This window comes from Dromiciops gliroides, chromosome 1 (genome assembly GCF_019393635.1).
Source record: "Dromiciops gliroides isolate mDroGli1 chromosome 1, mDroGli1.pri, whole genome shotgun sequence".
NCBI classification, from domain to species: Eukaryota; Metazoa; Chordata; class Mammalia; order Microbiotheria; family Microbiotheriidae; genus Dromiciops; species Dromiciops gliroides.
Window position 1 is genome coordinate 383747318 of NC_057861.1, and position 25224 is coordinate 383772541.

Consider the following 25224-nt stretch of genomic DNA (forward strand, 5'->3'; position numbering starts at 1 on the left):
AAACCAGGTGGTGAAGTCTTCATCTGTACGCAACCCAGTATGGTAACCAGTGCTATAGATAGCCAGAGCAATGCTGCCCCTGAAAAATGTCTCTGTTTGGTATTCAAAGCCTCCTTCACTACAAGGTTCTCCTGGCCTCCATTACCATCAACTTTGATTCATGACCTTCCTGACATTTACTGTTCTCTTATCCCCCTAATCCAATCAAATTAGTACTCTGACCAATTGGTATTTCTCTTGTTTTATGGTGACAGATTACTATCACCTATTTGCCTTTCTTTGGTTTAGAGTCAAAGTCTACTAAGGATTTCCCTACTACCTCTCCCTAAACTCTAGTTCCTTTCCATTCAGTATCTCCCCTCACTTTCCATTGCAATCTCTTAAACCATCTCCTCTCACTCCATAATTAAGGATTCCTCATTACCCCAGATCTTCTCCCCTCTAATTTCTCTTCCCTTTTCCCATGCTCATTAAAAATTGGCTTTCTCAGAGCATCTCATCTCTCCATCCTCTGAAATGCTAGTTGTTCTTTCACTGACAATACTGATAAACTGGGATAGGAGGAAGAGACATATTTTATACCCTAATAATACATCTAGATGTTCTTGCTGCTCTTTCCATTCCACATCTCATCCTCTGAAATTCACTCCACATGTCTATACCATATTGTTGGGATCTTGATTCTTGTCTTCTACCAAACTCTAATTTCTCAAAGAGTTTAATTTTTAAACTTTAATATCTCAAGGAATCATTTTAAGGGGCAATATATTACTCAATAGCTATTGTGTTTCAATAAAATAAATATAATAATGCTACACAGAAAATAAAAGGACAATTAGAATTTTTCCTTATGACCAGACTGTTCATTTTTACCATTTTGGATCAATAATCATACCAGCTTGGTTCTGCTATTGCTGAACCTCATTTTTCATATTCTTGCTTATTTTCCTGGTACAGCTGAGCAGCCTGGCTATTTGCTGGACTGTTGGGATTAGATTCATTCAATAAAGACTATAGGGAAGTCAAAATGGAAGAAACATCGCAGCTTGGACTTCAGTGATTCTGAAGTATTTTCAGGCATCTACTACCACCTGCATTGACATTTGGATGAAATGCTTTGGAAACAAATCTTCTCCACCTGACCTAACCTCTATGCTTGGTTACTTCATTATGCATACTGACTCATTTCTTTTGCACCACAAAATACCCTTCAAATACTTCAGTCATATGGTTCCTCTATAGAATCAGTTTCTATTATCTATATGTCTATTATTCTATGATTTAGCAGGTAGGTGGCACAATGGATCAAGAAATGAGTATGGAGTCAGAAAGATCTGTGTTCAAATTTGGCATCTGATATTAAATGCTTATTATCCTACTTGCTCAACAAAACCTCTATTCTCTCCTTTCATACTTTTCCATTCTGTTAGTCCATCACCCATGCTCAGTCCACTCTTTCTGAGTTGTTCTGAAGCTCAAATGAGATAATATTTGTGAGCTGCTTACACATATTCAGACACTTAATAAGCACAATAAAAATATTTATCTTCCTACCTCATCACAGACTTAACATTATAATTGACCAATAAAATAAGACACAGTCCTTGACCCTTGAATGCTTAGTTTGCTTGTCTTTAGTGCTTGATAATCCTCAATTTTTGTATCATATCCACCATTCATCTTCATTGCTTATTTTTCCAAAGTATCGAACACTTTAGAAGAAGTCACAAAACGATCCCAAGTGATTTTATACTAATAAAAAGCAACAGGTCCTCACTACTGCATGACAATTCTTTGCTTCTTTTCTGGCTGATTCTCATAATAATGCACTGTCTAATATATACTTCCAAATTTTCTTCTCTCCCCTCCAGCCTTCAATATTCTTTCCACCTCCTTCTCTCTTAAAGATCTTACTTCAATGGCCTCAAGGAAAAAATGATAAATTATATCCCCAACCCATAAGGTAACTTAGGAAATGTATAAGTGATTAAAAAAAGGAACATATACAAAGGAATTTATTGGGGATAGAAGTGATAGGAAGGGAAAACTAATTAGAGATGAGATATAAGAGAGAGAAGGAAGAATCAAATCACTATACCTGAGTGATTAGAACAAGGGATTATTTGTTCCTATTCCTTTTCCAAGGAGGACCAATGACATCACAGGGTGATGACTTGTAAATGAATGTGTGTGTTTATATATATATATATACATACATACATACATATACATATATATATGCATATATATATGCATATATATGCATATATATGTATATATATATACATATGTGTGTGTGTGTGTGTATTCCCTTCACTTCTCAATCCTTTGCAATATGGTTAGTTTTTTATCCCACAATTATACTGAACCTACTCTCTCCAGTTGCATTTTACAGGCAACTCCTGATTACTACAAATCATGAATCCCCTAAGGTGGTCCCATTTTTTAAAATATTCAAATTTTCACTATATTTTCCATTTGACTTGGACCAGTTACCACTTATAATTTTGGATAATGCAAACTGGAAGACATGTGGCCACTTTAGGAGATTAATTATTTGCATTTATCAGGACCTACCTATCTCCTGACCTTATCTTAATCCTTATTTTCTTTACACTAATTTTCCTTTCAAAATTGTTAATCACTCATTGTCTTGGCTATTCCCTCTTCCCTTGAATTCTCTGACATTTCTCTTTTCTCTGTTCTTCTATCTATATAACTGCTCCTTTTCAATATCTTCAAATGAATAATAATTTATCTCCTATCCCCTATGGATTTGTCCCACAAGGCTTAATCTTATGTCTTTTCTCTATACACTTTCTCCTCTGGTGAGTTTATTAGCTCTCATGAGCTAATAAACCCTTCTGGTTCTAGATGAAATGTCAATCTACATATATAATATCTAAGATAAAAGCTCAGTCTCCCATACCTACAATTCTAACACCTAGAATGGATGCCTCATTGTCACCTCTAATTGAAATGCTCAAAATGTTCCTATCTTTCTGGACTTCAATATCATGTCCCTTCAACTGCTGGCTCATCATAGAACTTCCCTAGGTGTGTAGGGCTTCCTCTCCCTAGAATAGCCTATTCCTGCAGCCTGCTTCCCCTGGAATTTCCTTGTGAAAGGCCTGGCCTTTCACATACTTCTCCCATGAGAGTTTCTCCTAGAGCCTCCATTTTGTGAAAAGGCCCAAGGTGGCCTCTCTTCATTCTCTCTCTACCTCTGGTCCTCACTTTTTAGACTTCAAACTCCTGTCCCTCCAAAAGATACTTTAATCAGCCCCACTTACAATGCCCACCCCTGTCACTTTTTGTCTGCCTTTTGTGTTTTGTCCTCCCAATTTGAAGGTGGGGATTGTCTTCATTTTTTGCTTGTGCTTGTATCACAAGTGCTTAGTACAGTGCCTAATACATACTAAGTGCTTAATAGAGACTTGTTTCTATCCTCATTCCTTTCTTCCTTCCTTCACAAACTTCCACCTCCAAACTTTCCCATTTTTATTGATGGAACTGCCATTTTAGAAATATATCAGGATCATAACTATTGTTTCATCTTGGATGCTTCTCTCTTCTTCATCCATTATACTCTATCAGTTACTGTCTTATGGATTCTATATTTACAATGCCTCACATATCATTTTATTTCTCTACACTAACATGACTACTATCTTAATTGCAGTCTTTATCATCACTTAAAAAATTGCAGCAGTCCCCTACTTGGTTTCTGTTCTTTCTGTCCCTGTCCTTTTAATGAACAGTCTTCATAGCTGCCTCGAACAGAGAAATGACTTACTCAAAGTCACACAGGTAGTGCGACTTGTTCTGCCTCTTACTCTCTAGGTGACCCTGGGCCAATCACTTAATCTCTGTCTGCCTCATTTTCCTCATATGTAAATTGTAGATAATAACAGGGTTAGAGTTGTTGTGAGAATTAAATGGGGCACTATTTATAAAACACTTCCCAAACTTTAAAGCAGTAAATAAATGCTAGCTACTTTTTATTATTATCATAACATAAAAGTGGTATTCTCATCTTTGGCCCTTATGGTATTAGTTACTATTTACAATGTTTATATAATACTTTGTTGATCTGTATTCCCAGCATATTAAAAGTCTGCTCACCAATATAACAAATGTGCAGCACAAGCCATTTCTATTGATAAACAATATAAATAAGTTTATGCTAATCGATTAACAAAAAAATTGCAGCAATTTCAGGAAAATTCTTTATAAATGACTGTAGTTTGAACTATTCAACTAAATCCTAAAATCCATCAGAGGTCCTTCGTCCTGCTGAGAGTCTCTTTCTATGATCTCAGACAGTCACTCAAAGGACACAACAGCATAAAGGATGATGATTTTGTATTTCCAAAAGCCTTTGCTACCTCAAGACAAAAGGCTGGGTCATATAGAGCTAGCTCTCCTCTTCTTCAATGCACAAACTAGGAATACATTTTCCACCTTGGTTTACAGTGAGTATGGCTAAACTTATCCACATACTCCCAGTGGACAAACTAGCTAAACAAAATGTGAGATCAGAATGTCATTATGTCCATTATCTCCATGTAGATTGAGTCCTGTATTGGTAACTATACAATGTCCCCCAGGATAAACCCCCACTGATGGAAATTTCCCTGATGCTATGTCCTCTCCAGCACTTGAAATAAATGCATCATTTGATATCTCTGGGCAACACAATTCAATATTCATTGAAATCTGCCTGAATCATATACAAATCTTTTCAGAGGAGACTCACTTCCCATCTTAGAGAACATCCCCCTAGGAGAAAGGAACTACATAGGGTTATTTGACATGTAAATCTAACTCTACCTCACTCCTTCCTTATTGTCATGGAGTATGATTTGTGAGGTGATACCACTTTCCTTCCCTGAAGGCCAAATCTCCTAATTTTGATGAATTCAATGGGAACATGAAATATCTTGTCTAGGTTTTCTGTACAAAGCTATCAAAATTAGTAGAAACCTGAGACAACTCAGAACTCATAAGGGTGGGGTCCCATCATGACCCTATGTCCAGAGTACCCCATGGGAATGCATACCCTTAAAACTGTAGGTCATGAGCCCCAACTCATGTTTACCTAAAATGGTCAGCCAAAGCACACAAAGAAAATGTGTTTAATGAAATGACATAGTAAGAAAGTAGCAACAAAACACTTCTCTCATACACCTGGAACAAATATTTGCTATAGGGCATGAATGGAAAGAATAGACATATGTAGGCAAAATACATGGAAGGGTACCTGTGTAGAGAACATGTATCCAAGAACATGAGAAACAACATGCCTGTAGAAGTTGGATGCTGCTGATATCTTCTAATCATATCATCCTGTTGCTCTTGACTGCTGCTTGGCTGATCATTGTCTCATGATATCTTTGGTCTTTCCTGCCTGTAATTGAGCTCTTGGATGATACTGAGCACATCATGTCCAATAGATGCTACTGTCCTGAACTCATTGTACTTGTTGCTAGGCATTGCTATCATAAGTCTACAGTCTATGTCCTAGACTCATAGCCATAAGGGACTGCTCCCAGGTTTTTTTTAGAAAGGACAAAAAATAAACAAATCTCAAAATGAACACCAACAGAAGGTTAATGAAGTCTGTTGCATCAGAGTCTTAGCTACTGAGGACTTTCATCTTTCTGGCCATATATTTTTATCCAGAAGTTCTCTTTAGAAAAAAAAAAAGCATAGGGGCAGCTAGGTGGCACAGGGGATAAAGCACTGGCCCTGGATGCAAGAGGACCTGAGTTCAAATCCAGCCTCAGACACTTGACACTTGCTAGCTGCATGACCCTGGGCAAGTCACTTAACCTTCAGTGCCCTGCCCCCCCCAAAAAAACATAAAATAATAGTCCCAGCTAGCTTAATTCTTTTCTTTGAACTCAACTTTATGATATAGGAGTAAGGCCACATCAGAAACTTCATATAGTTTATGATGGGTTCTCCATATCTATACATATACTTCCCAATTTCATATTCTTGAAAAACTAATCTATAAGCCAAATAATGGTTATTTTTCCTAATAATTATTAAAAAGTTTTTAGGTTTTAGACCTCTAGTTTTCCAACCCTAGTACTCTTTTGTTCTCCCATGTAAATCAGTAGATGGAAAAAAAGCAGAGAGACTATTAAACTCATTGCCCTTCCCCTGAAAACTTAAATGATATCTATATGCACTGATACATATATCCCCAATAAAATAAAAGCTTCTTCAGTTTAAAATTAATTTTTTTTCTTTGTATCCCCATCACCTAGTATAGTGTCTGGCACATAGTATGTTTTAATAAAGACATGTTTATATAAATGCTACATTTGGGGTCAGAGAACATAGCTTCAAATACTGACTTTTCTTCTTACTACCTACAAAACATAGGACTTCCTTATCTACAAAATGAGAAGGTTAGACAAAATGACTTCTCATTTCCTTTATTTTTCAGTGATCTTACAGGAATGATTCAGTATCAGTGACTCTATGATAACTAAGGCCACGTGATTCTATGATAGGTTAATTGCCAAACCAATTTCTAGGCTTAAAGTCAGCCAGAACTCATGTGATCTTTGGGGCACTCTTTCCATTATTTATTTACCACTGTGCTGCCTAAAATATTATATTCAAGTATAGGTTTTCTCTAAAAAAAGACCTCTCATGCTAATTTGTTGTTTGATAAATCCAATGTTTCCTCCAATTTCAGTATGTATTTAATTGGCAGATTTAGAATTTTCCTAAGGTGCCTCCTTCAGATTAGGAAGTTGAGGCTCAGTTCTAAAACAAAGTTAAGTTTATAAACCCTACCAAATAGGAACTTTTCCAGTATAAGCTCTTCAACAGACCATGTATGGGTACTGTTCAAGACTCAGCCTAGCTAAATTGGGATAAGGGAAGCTAGGTGGCACAATTTAGAAAGTGCTGGGCCTGAAGTCAGGAAGATTCATTTTCCTAAGTTCAAATCTAGTCTCAGACAATTATTAGTTTTGTGATCTGGGAAAGTCACTTAATCTTGTTTGCCTCAGTTCCTCATCTGTAAAATGAGCATAAGAAAGAAATGGTAAATCACTTTAGCGACTTTTCCAAGGAAACTCCAAATGTGGTCACAAAGAGTTGGGCATGACTGAAGCAACTGAACAACAAGAAATTAGGGGGGATTCATCACCAGACTAGCCACAAGGTGATGAAGTTTCAAGCCACATCAAACCAGCACACAACCTACTAAGACATCAAAGGCTGTGTTCTACATCAAGGAAGATAGAACTCATACTGACAGTATCTAAGCTACTGAAGGAACTGAAGTAAGAAGTATTTTAAGCACTTTCAAGAAACCATTGGAGTCACAGGAATCAACAAGTTCATTAAGTTACATTTTCACTAAATAAATTCAATCCTAGAATTTTATATGAAAGTCTGAAATTCAGTCACTGAAATAATAGGATATGGTTTTAAGATTAATAAAGAGAACCAAAGTTAATAAAATGAACTCAATGCATGCCAATCTTTCCATGTAAAGTTTCAGGGTTTCAGCTAATATAAAGAATGAAATACTCTTTAGATTTTAAAATTACCTTTTTTTTTTTGTTTTAAAGAAAACCTATCATCCTGGTTTAAAAAAAAAAACAGGCAATTCACATTGGCCTACTGAGGAGATCTTTGGGAAATAATTTTGGAATCCAATATTACAATCAATATATTGCTGAATAAATTATATTGCATAGAATTATAAAAAATATAAGCTTAATTGTGAATGCCTTTCAGTCTTCTGAAATTCTAGCTCCCCACATATATGTTCCCATGGCTTCAGGTGAAATAAGAATTAAAGATACGTCCTTGTTGGCTTGGTAGAACTCCCTGGTCTCCCAGAATTATCTCTCAAACCACAGAATACTATATATAAAGGCTTAATACTACTGGTATTTCAGGAAGCAACTGATGGCATTACCTTTTATTATTCACTACATAAAATTCACATATAAATGAAGCATCTATATGCCTTGAGTTTAGAATGTCTATCACTTGAAGGTAGTCATCAGTTATAGGTTATGTCTAATAGTCAAAATCATGTAGAGAGCATTCTATTTAGCTGCTGAATATCCAAGTTATTTTAATGTAAGAAGCTTTTTACAATATAATGCAACATGTCATTGTACACTTAGTGCTACAGAGCAATTTATGTCCTTTAATCAAGTGACTTCACAAGCCTCTAAGGGAGAATTGACCTATCTATGTAAAATTTTTCATAGTAGCATTATGGTAAGCCAGTCCATAGTTACAATGAAAAACAATTTTGCTTTACTAATTGTATTTTTACTCTCATCTTTCTTTATCAAATTGTGATTTAACTCAGAATGGCATGATTTTTGCTTTGTTCAGGGTCCATGATAATCTTTGGCCCTGGCTCTTGTATCTCTTTACTGAAACTGACTGTTTAGATTACAGCTTCTCTCATGCTGATTCAGCATGGTCCTTTATGATAGATGCACATAACTTATCTGTTCATCTAGACCACAGGTACAATGAGAAAAACTTCAGTTATTTCTTCACTGTGCTTTATCAGATGATCATCAGCTCTAGTCCCTTGACTCCCAGTTACCCCTAGTGGAATGATTTTCTATGCTGTGACATCTTTCCTTAGAGTTTTTATAAGTTATTTTTACTTGAGTATGAGCAACCACAAGTAGTATCTTGCTTGGTTTTGTGGTGTACATGTGAAAAGACAGTCACAGAACTAAAATGAAATTAACTTTCACAAGTTAAAGCATGTTTTCCTGTTTAGACATTACATTCAAACCATTGTGATATTTGTAACAACTGATCAAAATCTGGCTATTTTTGCCTGGTAATCAGCATCCAAGTACTTTCCCAACTCCTATTGAATTAGGAATGTTAGAAGAGTTTATAATCTCAATTAAGAAGGAAGGAAGGAAGGAACCCACAAAAGTTTTATGTTTCTTTAAACATCATTTAGTGATTTCTCCATATATACCCAAATTATCAAAGTATCTTCCAAACAATTTTCAATAGCTTTAACCGTTAGGTCAATTGGCATTCTCTTAGCTAAGGATTCTGTGTATCTGTCTCTATTTGCATTACAAGGCACTAGTGCTCTAGGGAAGCAATATCCATTGTTCATACATGTGATGGATGCAGTAAATCATAGATATTAATATTTAAGTATTCAAACAAAAGTTATATTGCAGTAATTTATGTGATTTGTAATGGAAACATTCTAGAAATTCACATTCTAAATTATCAAAAAGGAAAAAAAAAGGTTATTTTTCCCCCATAGTGGACCCTTTTATAACTAAGATAACCAGGAAAGAATACAAAATGGAGAATCTCTTCAGCGGAATCATATCAAGGCAAAGAAACCCCACAAAGTAGTAGGAGTGTGGGTTGATTCTTCTCTTCCCTACTCTCTGCTCCACTTCCACCCAAATTATCATAACTTATAATGACATTAGCAAGTTGAAAATTTACAAGACAATGTTTGCAACTGCTATTTTTTTTTTCTCTCAGGGTTCTGGAAATAACCCTAATATGCATGACTACTGTCCTATTACTCTGAATACTGATTCCCTCCTGAAATGCTTCCTATATTAAACATTACCATGCTTATTCCATTAATACATAATCAAAACATTTTAAAATAAAAGGTAAAGTAAGAATAAATATAAGAATATATTCCACTGATAAACCTGGTGTACACTCTCATACCATGTCTGTGGGAGAGAATGAACACAGATTTTAAGTTCTACTTTAATGATACACATGTGTAAAGAGCCCATGAATCCAATGTGATTCACAACTCTCTTTTGAAGGCTTTGATATTCTTTCTTTTTCTCAGGAACAGTACACATAACATTCAGTGGATGGAATGTTGTTGTTGGCTGTATGGCTGTGCTGCTAAGTTGGGACATTTGCTGCTGGGGGAATTGCTTCTCTGCTGTGTATTCTGTCCCTGCCATGGGTTGGGCTACTCTTGTCCCCTCTGCCAAGGTAGCACTATGCTCTTTCAGAAAGGGAAAAGTGGTCTTTAAGGTTTGATTTGTTGAAATTTTCCTTTTCTGCCCCCCTCAACCAAGAAGTGAGGGGTTTCTTCTTCCCAAGCATCAGCTAGCAGTAGAGAAAATGTAATAAGCCTTTTTTGTTATTGGTCAAATCTTCCAGACAGGTGACTGCAGAGAAAGGTTATAAAGCCTTTCTTGTGGATAGTCAGCAATTCTGGGCATCAGGTGATAGTGCAGGGAAATGCAATTCTTTCCTTCTACAATCAACTCTAAAGACTTCTTATTACCTTTTTCTTTTTCAAAGCAGGTTCCCTTAGATGAAAAATACACTTTTATGGTAAAAAAAATCTTCATTTCTCTTAGATAAACAATAAATCAACAATATACATTTGTCTAATGATCACCACAAAACATTGCTGGAGTTTAGATCTTCCCACCTATCAATTCCAGAGGCCTCCTATCAATCATATGAAAATTAGATGTTCGGAAACAAGACATTGTAGGCATAATTACCTTAAGTGCCTTATCTCTGCTAGGTGCTTTCTTAACCGTATTCAACTATACAATCCTCACATTTGTTTTTGTTTTTGCTTCTTTTCAATTAGCCAAATTGTCAAAATCCAAAAGAAGAATACTGTTACATTTATAGTAACCTCCTCCTAAAAATCCAAACTAGAATTATGTGTCCAGTATTCATGGAATGACTGAACAAACTGTGCTATATGAATGCAGTGGAATAAAATAAGAAATGACAATGTTGAAGAATATAAAAATAAATATAGAAAGCTATATGAAGGGATGTAGAGTGAGGAAAGCAGAATTACAAAAACAATATGCACACTCAGAGGCATAACTAGCCAAAATTCAGATTCTGGTAAGTAGTGTTGAAGAGAGAAGACACAGGGACATAGACAACAGTCTGTAGGGAAGGAAAATATAGTCTGACAAGAGTAAAGCGGGGAGGAGGAGCAAGGAATGGTGCAAAAGATAATCAGGATGGTGATGGAGGTTTGCAATAGAATGTAATCATTACTTTCATTCATATTTTTGAATTTTAATATTTTTGAATTTACTATTTTTTGTTTTTGAATTCAATATCATTGAAATAGCGAATCTAGATAACTCAGGTAAAGGTAAAATTGTTTAAATAAATTATTAGCTTTAAGTTTTCCATTTTAAGAATGACTACAAACTTCTACTATAAACATAAGATATAGAAACAATTCCTTTCTTATACAAACTATCTGACATGGAAACTTTGAAAGACAGAGCTACTGTTACTTTATAAATCATTTAACTCTCTTGAGGGGCAACATAGCATAGTAGAAAAGTAGCTAGTTTCAGAATGAGGAAGGCTTAGGTTCTAGCACTGCCCCTGATAAATTCTAACTTTGTGAACCTGGGAAAGTCACATAACTTCTCAAAGTGCCAGCCAATTCTCAAAAAACTATAAATTACAGTAGCTTTTCTCTTCTGCGTTGGAAGAAGTGGCTTCCGTACTGGGCAGGATTCACAGTGATGAAATCACATTTCTACATTTTTTTTCAAAAGAGTTTATTTTACATTCCCAACTTAATGGAATATCATTATTTAATATTCTTTAAAGGTCAAACCTTGGGTGAAGCTAGGTGGCACAGTAGATAGAATGACAGACCTAAAGTCAGAAGACTCATCTTGAGTTCAAATCTGGCCTCAGATACTTACTAGCTTACTATATGTGTGTGTATGTGTGTATATTTATACATTTGTATATATGTATATGTGTGTATATTTATACATTTGTATATATGTATATGTGTGTATATATATATATATATATATATATATATATATATATATATATAATGAGCTAGCAAAGAAAATGGCAAAACATTCCAGTATCTTTGCCAAGAAAACCCCAAATGGGCTCACAAAGAGTCAGACATGACTGAAATGACTGGAAAAGAACAACCAAAGCTCAATCTTTACTCCACAGCCTTCTCTAAGGAAGATGCCAGCTCTCACCTTGGAAGGGTAAATATGGGTTGAAATAAAAGGTAGCTTCCATCTGATATGGAGAAATAAATACTTCCTGACAACCTACTTCAGTTTTCTTTATGGCTGTTCTTATTGATGTGTATAATCATGTGTAGTGCATCCTCCATGGTTCACAATAATTACTATATGATACAGTCTAAAAGCAATGCAAAATCAGATGGAGCATAATATCAATACAACAGGTACACATCAATCTACTTAATATTGAACCATTATTTTGGGCAAAACTCCAACCTGGAACATAATTGCAGCATATGCCTCAACTTAAGAGGGAAAGAAAAGAAAAGAAAAATATAAAATATTCAAACTCCACAAACATTTGTATGATTATTGAAAATCAGTAAGAAAACATCATGACATTGGGCTGCTGGGTGGTGCAATGGATAAAGCACTGGCCCGGGATTCAGGAAGACCTGAGTTCAAATCTGGCCTCAGACACTTGACACTTACTAGCTATGTGATCCTGGACAAGTCACTTAACCCTCACTGCCCCACAAAAAAAAAATAGAACACCATGACATCCTGTACCATAGCCACCCTGCTTATTAATATGATAGTCTAAATAGCAAATGAGGACCAAAGGACAATAACAAGTGATAATAAAATAGTATTTTAGATACATTGTTATTATTATTATTATTATTATTCCTATTTTTTCAATGAGGACAGATGAAACTCAGGGAGCTTACTTGATTTGCCCATGATCACACAAACAATGTTAGAGGCCTCTACTGACTCCAAAACTAGTGTTCTTTCCACCAAGTGACATTTCTTCTAGTAGTGGTGGCCAGAGTCAAATGATCATAGAATCACAACATCCACCAAGAGTTGGAAGGTCCCTCAAAGGGCAACGAGTCCAACCCAAATTCAAACATTAGTACAATGTATTAGTTCCTTCACTTTGTTTGATGAAGCCTCAAGAAAATGTAACCAAAATATTAATGCTATATGGTTATAAAAAGGAGAGTTCTAATTCCACTATTGTCAAATAATGCTCAGGGACACTGATAAGTGATCAAAAAATAATTAGTTTATTTCCACTCTAAAACTTTAGCACAGATACTTGTTTATAGGAAACTTAACCTTTTTAGGTCTCAATTCTTTCAATAAAATAAGGGAATTGGATGGACTAATTGACCTTTAAGGTCCCTCCTAACACTAAATTTGTGATACTGTGATAGTTTCTATATTGTTCCACTGATTTGTGTTTTTCTTTTAAACAAATCAAATATCTTTGATTAATACTGCTTTATAATATAGTTTGGCATAGGATATTGCTTTGTCTAATTCATTAGAATGTTTCTCATTTCCCTTATAATTCTGGAATTTTTGTTCTTCCAGGTGAATGGTTACTGTTTTCTTTTGCTATATAAAATATCCCCTTGGTTAGTTGTCTACTATGTGCTGAATCTATAAACTAATTTAGATAATATCATTTTCTTTATGTTAGCATGGTCCAACCATGGACACTTATTATCTCTACAATTATTTAAGCCTTTCCTTTGCTTTATAATTACTGCTTCATGGTTGTATAAACCTTTCATGTGTCTTGGTAGGTTTACTCACAGATATTTTATACATATGTGATTATTTTGAATAGAATTTGTCTAATCAGTTATTTCTGCTTTTTATTAATATTGGATATAAATTATGATGATTTAGGGAAAATTTTTTTTATTCTACCATTTTTTGCAGTAATAATAGATCCTAATCAGTTTGTTTGTGAATTCTCTGATATTTTTTAAGTACACTGTCATGTTATCTATAAATAGCAATAAATTTGGTCTTATTTTTTCAAATTTGTATGCTCTGATTTTATTCTTTTATATTATTGCTATAGCTAATATAGAGCTATGACAAATAGTAATGGTGTAAGGGAGCTTCTTTTTTAATCTTGTTTGTTTTAGGAATACTTCAAGTATTGCTAGATTGCAAATAATCCTAGTTCTTAGTTTTATTTTTTTATTATTATTACTTTTTAATTATTTTGAATTTTCCACAAGGTACGTGTAAAAACAAATTTTCACATCAATTTTTTTAAACTTTGTATTCACAATTTGCTTCCTTGCTCCCTCCTTACCCCTCTTTAAGAACTCAAGCAATTCAATATGTTATACATATGCAGTCATACAAAACATTTCTACATTAGAACTAACAACAAATTATACTTCAATCTATATTCAGATACCATCATTTAATTCTCTGTAGATGAATTGCATTTTTCATAAGTCCTTCTGATAGCATCCTGTTCATCATTTCTTACAATATTGTTCCATCATAATTTCACCCCACAATTTGTTCAGCCATTCCACAATTGATGGGCATCACCCCAATTTTGAATTCAACTTTTTAAAAAAGTCTCTTTTAGGATACCAACCTAGTAGTAGTATTGCCAAGTCAAAGAGTATTCATGGTTTTATAGTCCTTTGGCCCTAGTTCCAAATAGCTCTAAAGAATGTTTGAATCAGTTTACAACTTTACCAAGACTATATTAATGTCTCCTTTTCCCTATATCTCCCACAACATTTGTCATTTTCCACTGCTGTCCTATTATCCAATCCAATAGGTGTGAGGTAGTACGGAGAATTGTTTTGATCTGAATCTCTCCAATCAATGGTGAGTTAGAACATTTTTTTTCATATGGCTATAGGTGGCTTTTATTATTTCATCTGAAAACTTAATATATTTTGATCATCCATCACTTGGGGAATGGCTCTTTTTAACAAATTTGACTCAGTTCTTTATGAGTTTGAGAACTGAGGCCTATTGTACAAACTTACTTCAAATCATTTTTTTCACAGTTACTCTTGATAACTATATTTTACTTCATCCTATTCCCTCCCCTTGACATTTACTCTATTTTCTATCTTCTTTCACCTCATCTCTCCTCAAAAGTGTTTTGCTTCTTACTGCCCCTCCCCCAATCTGCCCTCCCTTCCTTAACCCCTAACCCTTTATCCCTTTCCCCTCCCACTTTCCCACAAAGCAAGATATATTACTATATGTTATTCCCTCTTTAAGCCAATTCTGATGAGATTCAGGATTCCTTACTCCACCATTCTTCCCCCATCTACCCCTCTACTCCATAAGCTTTTTCTTGTTTCTTTTATATGAGATACTTTACCCCACTCCACCTTTCCCTTTCCCTTTCTTGAAGTGCATTCCTCTCACCCCTTAATTTTATTTTAAAGGTGTCATCATGGGACAGCTAGGTGACACAGTAGAAAAAGCACAAGGCCTGGAACTAGGAGGATCAGAGCCCAAATCAGCTTCATACATAAGATATCTACCACCTCTGCAACCCTAGGCAAACCCCCCAACCCTGACTGCCGCATAAAAAGCCGCAATAAACAAAAAAAATTATTTAAAGATATCATCCCTTCATATTCAATTGACATGCCTGTGCCCTCTGTCTAAATATATTCCATTCAGCTTCCCTAATACTGAAAATGTTCTTATGAGTTAGAAGTATCATCTTCCCATGTAAGTTTAACCTTTTAACATCCCTCATGATTTCATTTTCCTGTTTACCTTTTTAGGCTTCTCTAGGGTCTTGGATTTGAAAATCACATTTTCTCTTTAGTTCAGGTCTTTTCATCAAAAATGTCTGAAAGTCTTCTTTTTCATTGAAGACCCATTTTTTTTTCTCTGAAAGATTATACACAGTTTTGCTGGGTAGGTGATTCTTGGTTGTAATCCCATTTCCTTTGCTCTCTGGAATATCATATTCCATGCCCTCTGAGCCTTTAATGTAGAAGCTGGTAAATCTTTTGCTCTTCTGTCTGTGGTTCCACAGTACATAAATTGTTTCTTTCTGACTGCTTGCATTATTTTCTCCATGTCCTGGGGGTTCTGAAATTTGGCTATAATATTCCTGGAAATTTTCACTTTGGGATCTCTTTCAGGAGCTGATCAGTGGATTCTTTAAATTTCTATTTTGCCTTCTACTTCTAGAATATCAGGGCAATTTTCCCTGACAATTTTTTGGAAGATGATGTCTAAGCTCTTTTTTTGATCATGGTTTTCATGTAATCCCATAATATTCAAATGATCTCTCCTGGATCTATTTTCCAGGCCAGCTATTTTTCCAAGGAGATATTTCACATCACACTCTATTTTTTTCATTAATTTGGATTTGCATTATTGTATCTTAATTTCTCATAAAGTCATTAACTTCCATTTGCTCGATCCAAATTCTTTTTTATTTATTATTTTCAGGCACAAGGACCCTGCCCATGCAGTGGAGGACAGGAGCATTTATTGTTGACATGGACCAGGATCAGAGGTTGGACTTCACCACTCACTCCAGCTCGTCCTACTTCTTCATGGTGTAGTAGTTTGAAGAGCCCTTGGCAGTATTGATGAGCTCATCATGCAGACACTCGGGGATGGTCTTAATGTTGCGGAAGGCAGCCTCTCAGGCACCAATGCACAGGAGCCACATGGCCTGGTTGACCTGCCTCAGGGGGTATATGTCCACTGCCTGGTGCCTCATAGTCCCTGCCCACCTGACCGTGGTGGAATCCTCATGAGGACTGCTGTTGATGATGGCATTCACGAGAACCTGCAGTTGGTTCTCCCCGGTGAGCAGGTGGATGATATCAAAGGCATGCTTGACGATGTGCACGGTCATGAGCTTCTTGCCATTGTTATGCCTGTGCATCATCATGGAGTTGGTGAGGCACTCCATAATGGGGCACTGTGCCATGGGGAAGTGCTTGGCGTCATAGCGGCCTACCCTGTGGGGCAGGTAATTGGCGTACTTCTCCTTGACGGTGATGTAATCCTGTAGGGAAATGTCATTGATCTGCATGTCGTCCGTGCTCCACTTGCCAAAGAGCTTGATATCCGGGGTTTCGGCCACGGCCAGAGCTGCTGTCTCCCACTCAGTCATGTCGGTTCAGTCCTCGCTCAGCCCTTAGGGTGTGGGGAAAGGGTCTCCAGACACATGCAGAGTCATGACTGCATTCCCTCCACACGCCTCATTCAGGCACTGGAACAGGAAAGAGCTCGACCCTAATTCTTAAGCAATTATTTTCTTTAGATACCATTTGTATCTCCTTTTCAAATTGGCCTTTCAAGGTGTTGACTTTTTTTTTTCATGATTTTCCTGAATAACTCTCATTTCTCTTTCCATTTTTTCCTTTACCCATCTTACTTTATTTTCAGAGTCCTTTATGAGTGCTTCTATGGTCTGAAACCAATTCATATTTTTCTTGGAAGCTTTGGATGTAGGAACTTTGACTTTGTTATCTTCTTCTGAAGGTATACCCTCAGATATCCCTTTCCACCAAAAAAACTTTCTATGGTTCTTTTTTTTTTTTTTTTTGGTCTCTCTGTCCATTTCTGTGGACCAATTTTTTTTACTTTTGAGTCCTCTTAAATTGGGGCATTGCTTCCAGGGTGCACTGTCCCAAACTTTAGGGGGTCCAAGGTGTTATGATTTGAGTAGAGGCATGTTCTACACTTCCCTGGCCCTGGCTCTGATCTGTAAGTTTCCTCAGGCCTGCTTGCCCTTTAACCTGGGAATGGAAATCTGGTTCACAGTGGTTGCAAGCTTGGACTTGCCTATACCCCTTGCCCACCTGTGCCACCATCACTCAAGACTGCTTCCTGGTTCTGAGCATGGGAACACAACAGAGTTCCACTTCAGCACCACCAGAAACCCCTTCTATCTACCCCTGGCCAACCACTAAACCCCCTCACTGGTTCATGAACTGAGTTCCAGAATTAGCCTCCTGCTGCATCTAGCATGGCCACCTGGGGCTGGATCTGGGCATAACCTGGGGCTGAATCTATGTGGCATGACTGCCAACTGGATCCACATAGTGTGAACATGGGGCTGGGCTCCACTCTTAACTGGTACAACAGACATTTCCTGCTGCAAGGGGCTAAAATTCTAGGTAGTCTGTCTAAAATATCTAATGAGTGGTCACCAATAAATTATAAGCTTTATCAAGAGTTAAACTTTTAAGCATTTATTAAGGAAAATAAAAATTTGGTGAAGAGAGAGAGAAAGGCCTAGATTCATCTATCTATCTAGGGAAGCTACAGTTCTGCTCTGTTCTCCACAAGAGTCCTGGTGAAATAGAGTGAGAGCACTAGCCTCACCCCCTCTTCCTCCTACAAGCAAACATCACTTCCTGACGCCAAAGAGCCTCATGTCTTGCCTTCATATGCCTTCTCCTCATGGTGGAGCCCTCCCACAGTAAGTCTCCAGGAGGTGGCATCATTCCAATCATTACAGTCCCCCCCTTTGTTTCTTCAAGAAACACAGGGTGTTTCCTTGATGAAACAGTCAAAAATAACAGAATATAATGCCCTACGCTAGCAAACAATATGGTAATAACAATATAGAAAAGGGAGAAAGGGGAAATTTTGTCCAGAGGTTTGGTCCCTCATGAATCAGTGCTTTGACACTGGCCTGCAGAGGGAAAGCCTCTGCAGAGAATACATATTACAAATGGTGTACATAACAACAGAAGGGAGTAAAATCAACAAAACAAAACTGTTCATTTTAAGTCTTTGAAAGCCTTTTCTCAGATAATTCTTGGGATTTCCTCTGGGTGTAGTCATGGAATGGAAGTCTTTTAAGGGGTTGATGTGTGGATGCTGGTAATCAGGAAAAATTTCCTACAAAATTGAGCTTAACACAACTTTAAAATAGCTCTGTCAATAATCAAATTAAACAATGAAAGTTCTTTAAAAACATGTCTAAGGGAATTCAGATTCTTAGTTGTTACACATGAAACATATAATAAAACAAAAATTGAAACATTCTCTAAAACTTAATATTACTATCATCACCCCTTTTGGATGGCAAATTGAGAAGACAATTGCTGTGATATTAATTTTTTTAAATAATTTTTATCTTTGTTTCATCACTTTTTATATCATCTGCCTAATTATCCTTATGCCATTATGAAAAATTAAAGAATCTATTATAATTGGTGACAGATGTCAAGGCCAAATCCAACACTGTATTTATCATGACAGTTGAGATAATTATGGGGGTTACCATAAAAGAACAGAGAAATGATGGGATATAAAAATTCCTACACTTGAGCAATATATACTGCTCATGCAGTATGCTTGTCTTAAAATAGGTGGATGGGATATATGTCCATACCACCAAACATATTGGATGGAAACTGAGTCAGACTTAATCAGATGCATGGGATTGAGACATCCATGGCATCAGGCATATAGGAAGGGGCATAGAAGCCAGGTGTAGAATGAGATGGGTGGGATGAAAACTTCCAGCCATCTGTACAATATTGTGGGGGAAAATGCATGCCTCCAGGCATGCAAAATTAGAACAACATTTAGTGTTAGAATTTGCAAAAGCTGCAGAAGTCAGAGGTTTCTCCAAAAAGGTATGGCTGGGAAAGGGGGGGATATTTATATTCCCTTGTGTGGGCACCCTGCTTGCTCTTCTAACAAAAATAAAAATAAAAATAGAAAATCCACAAAAACAAAGCACTAACATGATCTTATACCCCATTTGTCTGGTTAAACAGACTAAAATCAGAAATAGGGTACTTAAGGAGTTGAAAAAGCCCATTTGAAAATTTAAAAGGAAAACAGCAAGTACGTAACAGTTTGAAGGGACAGGGTAGGGAAAATTTCTTACCCAACCAGAATATCACAAGGCTGAGGTTCAGCTTTCCTCTTCATGGTCAGCCATCTGTAAGGGGCTAAAATTCTAGCTAGTCTGTCTAAAATATCTAATGAGTGTTCACCAATAAATTATAAGCTTTAGCAAGAGTTAGACTTTTAAGCATTTATTAAGAAGAATAATAATCTGGTGAAGAGACAGAGAGAAAGGCCTAGATTCATCTATCTATCTTGGGGAGCTACAGTTCTGCTCTGCTCTCTATGAGAGTCCTGGTGAAAGGGAGTGAGAGTGCCAGCCTCATCTTCTCTTCCTCCCACAAGCAAACATCACTACCTGAAGCCAAGGAGTCTCATGTCTTTCCCTCAGATGCCTTCTCCTCATGGCGGAGCCCTCTCACAGTAAGTCTCCAGCAGGTGGCATCATTCTAATCATTACACTGCCAACCTTCTAATCTGTCTTTGGAAAATGATCTCACCCCATCCTTTTGTGGGTTTTGCTGCTCCAGGAATTGTCTGTGGCATTATTTGAAGCTATTTAGAGGGATCATGTGGGGAGCTCTGTGAATTTTCTGCCTTTCCTTTGCCATCTTGGCTCTACCCCTCATATTTCTAGTTCTTAGTTTTAGACATGCTTTTGTATGGAGGCTCCAAAGGGGTAAATTTAGGTTATGTTATTAAAAACTAGTAATTAAGGTTTCCTTTCCCTGAAAGTCTTCAAAAAACTGCTATAGAACCATTTGTAGTTTATGTTATGTTGAAGATTCCTGTTGTGTATGGGTTGGACAGGAAGACTCCTCAGCTCCTTTCTAATTCTTAAATGATGTGATCCTTTGGAGTTTTTTTTTTAGTATGTTAATCAGGAATCACAGAATTCTAGATGTGTCAAAGACCTCAATGGCCATGTAATTTAACTCATATTCAAAAAGAAATTTCCCTTTATGATAGTTTTCATATATACACTGATTGAGGCAGGGAAGTCAATATTTCCAAAAGTAGCCCATTCAATTTTTGGAAAAAAACCTAATTCTTAGGAAATAACCCCCTACCCCAGCCATTAAGATTAAGTTTCCATCTTTGCATTTTCTAACCATTGCTCCTATTTATGTTCTAGAATTAAATGGAAGATATCTAATAAGACTTTTGTCCACATAACAATGCTTAAAATACTTGAAGACAGTTATCATGTACCAAATAAGTTTTCTCTTAAAGCTAAGTATCTCCATTTCTTTCAGTCAATCCTCAAGACCTCAAGGTTCTTTAGAAGACTGGTTATATTCTTCTGTATACTTTTCAGCTTATCAATGTCTTTCCTAAACTGTAGTGCCCAGAAATAAACAATACTCCAGATAAAGTTGGACAAAGATAGAATTATTTAACCCTATCCACTTCTTTATTCCTAGATTTTATGGCTCTAAATGAAAACAAAAATCAAAGTAACCTCTTTTTTTGGCCACCATATCACATTATTAATATATTGAACTTGCAGTCCACTAAAATCCTGGATGTTTAGCAAACTTCTATCTAATCATTCCTCCTGTAATTTTGTTCATAAGATAGGTTTTTGAGGGGCCAAGATGGCAGAGAGGAAGCAGCAAGCTACCTGAGCTCTCCTTCTGTTCCCTCAAAAAGAACATTAAATCAAGCCTCTGGACAGATTCTGAAACTACAGAACCTGCAAAGGGACAGAGAGACACAGTCTTCCAACCAGAGATCATTTAGAAGACTTCAGGAAAAGGTCGGTCTGACCCGGGAAAAAGGGAGGCCCAGTGCAGGGCGGCAACCCAGCGCCGAGGGGGTCGGGGCAAGTCAGCAGGAGCTGTGGGCCAGAGCCGAACAACTGAGGCCCCTGAAACCTGGCTCAAAAATCTGGTGGCCAAGAATGACAGTGGAAAAACCTATCTGCACCAGCCGGGAGGGCCACAAATGGGGCAGGCAGGATCAGACGCCGGAATCGGGTGCCTGGCTGAGTGGACTCAGACAGGAAGTGCAGGGGGCCAAACTGCACACTCTATAAAGGCTTCAGAGTAAAAAGCCGGTCACACAGCACCTATAGCCCTGCACAAGAAGCCCAAAACAGGGACCCTGGTGCCCCCAGAGCAGAACTCAATTCAACTTAAAAAATAAATAAATAAGCTGCAATAATGAGTAAGAAGCAAAAAAGAGCCCTCTCCATTGAGAGTTTCTGTATCAATAGGGAAGAAGCCAACTCAAACTCAGATGAGGACAATACCCTCAAATTGCTTACATCTGAAGCCTCATGAGGAAAGGTGAATTGGTCTCAAGAACAAAAAGCCTTCCTGGAAGAGCTCAAAAAGGATTTTAAAAATCAATTGAGAGAGGTAGAAGAAAAAATGGGGAGGGAAATGAAAGCAAAATAAGAAAACCATGAAAAAAAGAATCAGCAGCTTGGAAAAGGAAGCACAAAGATTGACTGGCCAAATGGAAAAATAAAAGTGCATAATTTCACTGAAGAAAACAATGCCTTAAAAATTCAGTTGGCCAAATGGAAAAAAAGGTGCATAATCTCATTGAAGAAAACAATGCCTTAAAAAATTCACTTGGCCAAATGGAAAAAAAGGTACATAATCTTACTGAAGAAAACAATGCCTTAAAAATTAAAATTGGACAGTTGGAAGATAAGGAATCCTTGAGACACCAGGAATCAGTCAAGCAGAATCAAAAGAATGAAAAAATAGAAGAAAATGTGAAATACCTCATTGGAAAGATAACTGATCTGGAAAACAGATCCAGGAGAGACAATTTGAGAATCATTGGACTGCCTGAAAGCCATGACCAGAAAAAGAATCTAGACACCATACTCCAGGAAATTATTAAGGAGAACGGCCCTGATATCATAGAATCAGAGGATAAAATCATCATTGAAAGAATCTACCGATCACCTCCTAAAAGAGACCCCAAAAGGAAAACTCCAAGGAATGTTGTAGCCAAATTCCAGAATTATCAGGTGAAGGAGAAAATACTCCAAGCAGCCAGAAAGAAGCAATTTAAATGTCATGGAGCCACAGTCAGGATTGCTGAGGACCTGGCAGCTTCAACATTAAAGCACCACAAGGCTGGGAATATGATATTACAGAAGGCAAAGGAGCTTGGATTGCAGGCAAGAATCTATTACCCAGCAAAAATGTGCATTTTCTTTCAGGGGAAAAGATGGACATTTAATGGCATTGGGGACTTTCAATCTTTCCTGGTGAAAAGACCAGAACTGAATAGAAAATTTGATCTCAACATACAAGACTCAAGAGAAGTTTAAAAAGGTAAACAGAGGGCGGGGGAAGGTTACCCTATTAGGTTAAACTGTTTATATCTCTACACTGGAAGATAATACTCATAACTCTTAAGAATTGTAAATGTATTTGGGCAGAGAGAAGGACTTTACACAGAGGGTATAAATATAAATTGTCTTTGAGGTGATGATACAAAAAAGAATTAAGGGGTTAAAAAGAGAAGCTATGGAGAGGACAGGAAAGGGGAGGTGGAATGGGATGAATTATATAATATGAAGAGGTGAAAAAAAACCTATTATAATAGAGGGAAAGAAAGGAGGGGTGAACATTGTTTCAACCCTATTCTCATTAGATTTGATTTAAAGAGGGAATAACATATACGTTCATTGGGATAAAGAAACTTAACTCATTCTTTAGGGAAGCAAAAGGGGAAGGGAAAGGGGGGAACTGATAGAAGGGAGGACAAAAGCAAGGGAGAAAAGGGTAAAGAAAAGAGAGGGGGTGATAAAAAGGGAGGGCAGATTGGGGGAGGCAGGGGTAAGAAGTAAAATGTCAGTGAGGAAGAATAGGGTGAAAGAAGGGGGGAAAGTATAAAGGGGGTAAACAGAATGGAGGAGAATAGACAACAATAATAAATGTGAATGTGAATGGGATGAACTCTGCTATAAAACGGAAGCGAATTGCAGAGTGGATTAAAAACCAGAATCCTACAATATGCTGTTTACAAGAAACACATTTGAAGCAGAGAGATACACACAGAGTAAAGGTAAAAGGCTGGAGCAGAATATATTATGCCTCAGCTAAAGTAAAAAAGGCAGGGGTAGCAATCCTTATCTCAGACAAAGTGCAGGCAAAAATAGATCTCATTAAAAGAGATAAGGAAGGAAATTACATCTTACTTAAAGGTACTATAGATAATGAAGTAATGTCAATATTAAATATGTATGCGCCAAGTGGTATAGCATCCAAGTTCTTAGAGGAGAAGTTAAATGAGTTACAAGAGGAATTAGACAGTAATACTATACTAGTGGGGGATCTGAATCTCCCCCTCTCAGAATTAGATAAATCTAGCCAAAAAATAAATAAGAAAGAAGTGAAGGTTGTGAATAGATTACTAGAAAAGTTAGACATGATAGATGTCTGGAGAAAATTGAATGGGGATAGAAGGGAATATACCTTTTTCTCAGCAGTACATGGCACATTTTCAAAAATTGACCATGTATTAGGGCACAAAAACATCATAGTTAAATGTAGAAAGGCAGAAATAGTAAATGCATTCTTTTCAGATCATGATGCAATAAAAATTACATGTAAGAAAGAGCCAGGGAAAAGTAGAATGAAAATCAATTGGAAACTAAATAATTTCATTCTAAAGAATGAATGGGCCAAACAACAAATCATAGAAACGATCAATAACTATATCCAAGAGAATGACAATAATGATACAACATACCAAAATCTATGGGATGCAGCCAAAGCAGTGCTTAGGGGAAAATTTGTAGCTCTAAATGCTTACATGAATAAAAAAGAGAAAGAGGAGATTAATGAATTGGGCATGCCACTTAAAAAGCTAGAAAAAGAACAAATTAGAAATCCCCAATTAGATACTAAATTAGAGATTCTGAAAATTAAAGGAGAAATTCATAAGATTGAAAGCAAAAAAAAAACACTATAGAATTAATCAATAAAACTAAGAGCTGGTTTTATGAAAAAAACAATAAAGTAGATAAAATATTGGTTAATTTGATTAAAAAAAAGAAAGAAGAAAACCAATTTACCAGTATCAAAAATGAAAAAGGTGATGTTACCACCAATGAAGTGGAAATTAAATCAATAATTAGAAATACTTTGCCCAACTGTATGCCAATAAATTTGACAGTCTAAATGAAATGGATGAATATTTACAAAAATACAAACTGCCCAGGTTAAGTGAAGAGGAAATAAAATCCTTAAATAAACCCATATTAGAAAAAAAAAATTGAACAAGCCATTAATGAACTCCCTAAGAAAAAATCCCCAGGGCCAGATGGATTTACGGGTAAATTTTACCAAACATTTAAATAACAATTAATTCCAATTTTATACAAATTATTTGGAAAAATAGGTGAAGAAGGAGTTCTACCAAATTTGTTTTATGACACAAATATGATGGTGATACCAAAACCAGGCAAAGCAAAAACAGAGAAAGAAAATTATACACCAATTTCCCTAATGAATATTGATGCTAAAATCTTAAATAAGATAATAGCAAGGAGATTACAGCAAGTGATCACCAGGATAATATACTATGACCAGGTGGGATT

At 36.4% G+C, this 25224-nt stretch overlaps 1 pseudogene; it reads right to left on the reverse strand.

The window, feature by feature from the left end:
- Window positions 1–16359: 16359 nt before the first annotated feature.
- On the reverse strand, window positions 16360–16953 carry LOC122735353 (annotated as a pseudogene).
- Window positions 16954–25224: the final 8271 nt, after the last annotated feature.